Below are 6,294 nucleotides of genomic sequence, written 5' to 3' on the forward strand. Positions count from 1 at the left end.
ACTTTTTCATCAATTAAAGTGACTCCAAATCTGCTACTAGAAATTTAACAGTTTATTCATTCATTCATGTATTCAAAAAGCGTGTAATGAGAACTCAGTAGGGGATAAGTGTGAGGGATACAAGGATGAACAAATATAGTTGTCCCCTCATATCTGCAGATTCTGCATCCACAGATTCAACCAACCACAAATCAAAAATATTCACGGAAAATAATTTCCAGGAAGTTCCAAAAAGCAAAACTTGAATTTGCTGCACACCAACAACTATTCATATAGTACTTACATTGAACTAGGTATTGTAAATAATCTAGAGATGATTTAAAGTATTCAGGAGGATGTGTGTGAGTTATATGTAAATACTAATCCATTTTATACAAGGGCCTTGAGCATCCTCGGATCTTGGTATCCAAAGGAATCTTGGAACCATTGCCCCATGGATTCTGAGAGAAAATAGTATTGCATCAGCCTTCAAGGAGCTTATGATCTAGTGGAGAAGAAAGGTAACTATGTGTGCAACTTTAGTGTGAGAGAAAGGTAAATTCAGGAACCTATGGACTCTCATCCACGGCCACAGAATCCTCTCATTCAGCCTAGGGACATCAGAAAATGATTTTCAGATGAAATACTATCCAAACTGAGCCCTGAAAGCCTGTTAGTGATTAGCTCACCAAAACTCTGTGTAGGAAAATAAAGATATTCTATACAAAGGGGAGAAAGTATATGAAGAACTGGAAAGGAAAGTCAGCATGTCATACTTGGTAGATTAAAATAGTCTGGAACCCAGGGTTAGAGGCATACAGATGAGAGAAGAGGTAAGGCTGGATAATTAAGCAAGGGACCAGTGATGAAATGTATGTCATGCGAAAATGGAAAGAAAACAATATGCATTTTAGAAAGATCACTCTGGCTAAAGTGCCATTTGGACTAAGACAAAAGGAAAAAAGACTACCCAAGAGCCTAAAACTGTAAAAAAGCAAAGATTAGTCAGAACTGAGAAGGTGATCATCTGTATGGGAAGGAAATAAATAAAATTACTGACAGATTGAATTGAAGGCAAGGAAGGGAAAGTAAGAAACTAAGGATTGTCTGTGCTACAAAAAATGGATAAAAATGCAGGAAAAGCACATGCTTGAGATGAAAGCTCAATAATTCAGTTTTGGGCAGGTAGAGAGTTAGAGGTGCTTCTAACGCATTTATGTTGATTATAAAATTCTGTAAACATAAAGGCTCATGAGAGATTATTAAATGGTAAACAAAGAGGTGGTTATAAAAACTATGAGAATTGATAAATTTGCCAATGAAATAGGTAAAATGAAAACTTAAGTGTTTAAAATGGTAACCTGAGGAGCACCAGCATTTCAAATAAAAGCAGAGGTAGTAGAACCTGGAAATGAAAGAGGAAAAGCAGAAAAGTGGGACGTCATTGAAGGGAAGGGAAGGGAAGAGAGTCTTTCAAAGCAAATGGGAGAGCAGTAGACAGTGTTTAAAGATCAGTGTAGAGAGGCTGCCCTGAAAAGAGGGGATGCCCAGCAGTATCAAAGCTGCCCTACTGCTCCACATATAATGCACAGTTGTATGTGAAAGTGGGGTCAGAGTCAGGAGCTAAAGAGGACTTTCCAGGCCCTGGAGAGAGTCTCAAACCCCTAAACTGCCATTTCCATTGCATTAGATGTAAAGACCCTAGACTTAGCTGGTAGCCTCCATTAGTCTCCTGGTCTGAGAGCAACTGATTATTAATTCAGTGAGGTATCCCTCTCTCAAGGGCATCTTTAATTCTTCTACCTGATGTCATTCTAGCTGCCCAGGCTTTTTTTCTGACATCTCTGATTTTCCCACTCCGCAATCCCAGTTCTGGGGATCCTCAGCTCTGGAAAATAGATATATTAGCATAAATAAATGGGAAATGGTGTTTCAATTACAGGACTTTTATATTTACATCTTATCTTCTGTCCTCAAGCTCCATACCTTGTTGGATCTCCTGATGATGTTACTTCCTATTTCACTGAGAAATTAGAAGAAATCAGAAGAAAGTGTCCTTCACATGCTCCCACCACCTGTATGTACACTCATATACCCTGCCTTGCATTCACTGATATGCTATGGATAAATAGTCTGTGCACCTATTAAAGGCCAGTTGTGTGCATTGAATCTCATTCCATCTTATCTTGACTCCTGAAGGACATTGTTCTAGAAATTTCCCTCTCTCTCCTTCAGCATCAATCATTGTCTCCCTGTTAGATCGTTCCCATAACTGTACAGAAATTCCTCTAACCTTAAAAGGGCCACCTTGACCTACCATTTCTTCCACTTATTTTCCTTTACATCAAGACTTCTTGAGAAGAGCTATGGATGGTCATTGTGTTCAATTCCTCTCCCCCGCTTCTCCCTTGAGCCTATTCCAAGCAGCCTTGCCTATACCACTCCACAATAAAGACTCTCTTCCAAGTTAATAGTGACCAGGTCACTGCTAAATGTAAGGATCAATTATCACTCTACTAGGCCTATCAGCCATGTGCAACATGGATAACGATTCCTTTTTTCTTTAAATATTTTCTTCATGTGATTCTGGGATACTGCAATCTCATGTTTTTATTCCTATTTCCTTGGATACTCCTTATTTCCTTGCCTAGTTCTTCTTTGTCTCCTCAACTTCTAAATGTTAGTGTACTATAAAAAAAAAAAGTCTTCTCCACTTACACTAGCTCTTAAATGCTCTTGTTCATGAACATCAACTCCTTCCCAAATGAATTCCACGTTTCCTATAGTCTCAGTTACTTGGTCCCCGCTCCAAGTCTTTGATATTCCAATATTTCCTACTCTTAACTCCTTCTCCTAAGTAATGTCTCTTTGCTCACTCTCCTTTAGTGGTTCTGCCTCAGCTCCTAAGAATTTCCTGACCTCTGTCCTAAAAGACATCTCTCAAAATAGATCATTTGGTAAATATTACTCAGGGTTCAGAATCTGTTTTTGGTCATCACTTCAAGAACTGTTATTTAAGAAATAGGAGAGTAGGTTGGGTCTAAATTCTGAGCCCAGGATTTCAAAGAAGCTTAGTGAAATATAAATACTAAGTGACAATCCAGTGGTCTCTGGACTGAATTCCTTCCACACATAACTCCTTGCTTGCTTTCAGCAAGCTCAAACATCATTTTCTCCCAAATTCACTATTTTCTCACTCAACATTCATTGATTTTTTTCAACATCTCTTCATTGAATTTCTACTAAGTGTTGGGAACTGGGGATACAGTTGCAAGTAAATCACATGTGGTTCCTGACTTCATGGAATTTACAATCTGGGAGTATTGGTAGAAGATTACACTTGAGTAAAGCATTAATAGAGGAATATTAAATAAACAAAAAAAATTATTCTTAAAAATATATAAAACCAAGAACTATGATACATAGAATGAAGAAAAAGGAAAACAAAGAAAGCAGAGTGTCCCAGGAGGAAGCTTGTCTACAACATTTAGTTTTCTTTGCTGACATCATGACTGAGTTACTGGGAACAAAATCTCTTCTCTTGGCTGTGGTGTGTACATCTTCCTCCTACACCTTGGCCACTCGTTTTATTGAATGAGAATTTTGGATCTTTCAGTAAACCTGTCTGTATTATAGGCTCCGAAGTTAGATGGCCTCATTTAATCTGGACTCTACCCCACAGCAGCTCTGTGGCTTTGGGCAAGACATAAATGGCTCTGTGCCCCAATTTCCTTGTCTTTAGAATGGGGGATAACAATAGTACTTCCTTCACAGGTTGTTGTAGAGATTAAATAAATCAATACACATAAAGCACTTAGAACTTTAGAGTTTTACCTGGTTCACAGTAAGAACTCAATATATAATAAATATATTATCTGTACTTTTTAACATATGATATATATCTATATCTATTTATATCTATCTATATCTATCTATCTATATCTATCTATCTATCTATCTATCTATCTATCTATCTATATATTATCTGCACTTTAGTTAACAACCTGTACTACTTTCTGGTGGACATAATTTTTTTCCAGTTTTATTGAGATATAATTAACATGCAGCACTGTATAAGTTTAAGGTGTACAACATAATGTTTTGACTTACATACATCATGAGATGATCCCCACAATGGGTTTAGTGAGCACCCATCATCTCATATAGATACAACATCATATAAATAGAAAAAAAACTTTTTTCCTTGTGATGAGAACTCAGGATTTACTCTCTTAACAACTTTCATTTATAACATACAGCAGTGTTCATTATCTTTATAATGTTGTACATTCTATCCCTAGTACTTATTTATCTTATAACCAGAAGTTTGTACTTTTTGATCACCTTCATCCAATTTCCCCTCCCCCAACCCACCATCTCTGGTAACCATAAATCTGATCTCCTTTTTCATGGGTTTGTTTGTTTGTTTGGTTGGTTGGTTTTGAAGTATAAGTGACCTGCAATACTCTTAGTTCTTGTTAGACAAGATAGTGATTCAATATTTCTATATATTTCAAAATGATCACCATGATAAGTCTAGCTGTCATCTGTCACCATACAAAGATATTACATAACTGTTGGCTATATTCCCCACACAGTTCATTTCATACCTGTGACTCATTTATTTTTTAATTGAAAGTTTATACTGCTTAATCTTCCTTACCTATTTCTCTCCTCCCCCTATCTCCTTCCCCTCTGGCAACCACCTGTTTTTCCTCTGTACCTATGACTCTGTTTCTTTTTGGTTATGCTTGAACAGTTTCTCATTTATTTTTTTAGATTCTGCATACAAGTGAAATCACACAGTGTTTGTCTTTCTCTTTCTGCCATATTTCACTTAGCATGATATTCTCTAGGTCCATCCATGTTGTCACAAATGGCAAAATTTCATTCTCTTTTAGGGCTGAGTAATATTCATATATATATATATATATATATATATATATATATATATATATATATATATATAATATCATATCTTTTCTATTCATTTGTCTCTTGATGGGCACTTAAGTTGTTTCCATATCTTGGCTATTGTAAATAATGTTTCAGTAAGCAGAAGGCTGCATATATCTTTTCAATTTAGTGTTTCATAGTGGATGCACCAATCTACATTCCCATCTGGTGGACTTAATTGAATATTGGACTTACTCTTTCCAGATTTGATTGGGTTACAAAGAGAAAGTATAAATACCAAATTTTAATACTCACTTTACTCTGAGGAATTAAAAGCGTGAAAAATGAAAGGGGAATAGTTAGACTTCTATTACCTTGACAGATGTATTCCCATGAGTGAGTTCCTAAGAAAAAATTGTGGCCACTGATGGAAACCATAGATCTACAGAAAACTCAAAGCTGATAAATTCTTGTGTTTATATTGGCTATATCAATACTTATCTATCTTTTTTCCCTATTCCTGTCCAGGGTTTGGAAGGAAAAGTGACTCATAATTTCTTTCGAGAGAAATCTTCATCAGTTGCTCAAACTTTTAATGAATATTTATGCTGAAAGTGTCAGCAGAATCTTTATTATACATTAATGGATAATGATTAATGAATACATTAATCATTTTGTCTTCTATTTTCCCAATTCTTATAGATCAGACCTTAGGGAATGTGCATTACAGTTATTAAGTGGTCTAGAGATTTTGTGATAAAACTCAATTAACCTGGTGCTCTCACACCATGGAATTCCAGCTGGAGGTTAGGTATGAGTAAATATTAATACCTTTATTAAATATTTCCTAATAAAGTGACCCTGAATATTATCTGATCCAGGACAACTGCACTTATATTATTTAATAAAATTGTAGCCTATTAAGTCAGAATGGCATTGCCACCACTTCAGTCTTGGAACTAGAAGCACTGTTTTTTCACTAATTAAAAGGTCAGTTTATAGATGTGACATTGCTATTGAATGTAAGTAATATTCAAGAAATAAGGGATTAGAATTGGCAGCACTAGAATTTTATGGCAATATTTGTGAATAAATAAAAATGAAAATGCCAATATGATAAAGGATGCATTTTAAAATATTTAATCTCTTACCATATTTGAAATTTTCTGGTACCAACCATACTTCAGAATTCTATCTCTATTACTAAGTGTGAAAAACATATGTACCAGGAACTGAAAGCACTTAAAATCTTAATGAAAAAACTAGACCATCACTATTGGATTCTGTATTTGAATGTTTTCTGTCCATTATCCATAGAGTGCTGTTAATTTTTATAGCCAAACAAGGATAAGCAACAGCAAAAATTTATGGAATGACAGGTCTTTATATAAATTCATTTATTTCCTATAGTTCTAGTTT

This window comes from Tursiops truncatus, chromosome 8 (assembly GCF_011762595.2).
Source record: "Tursiops truncatus isolate mTurTru1 chromosome 8, mTurTru1.mat.Y, whole genome shotgun sequence".
NCBI classification, from domain to species: Eukaryota; Metazoa; Chordata; class Mammalia; order Artiodactyla; family Delphinidae; genus Tursiops; species Tursiops truncatus.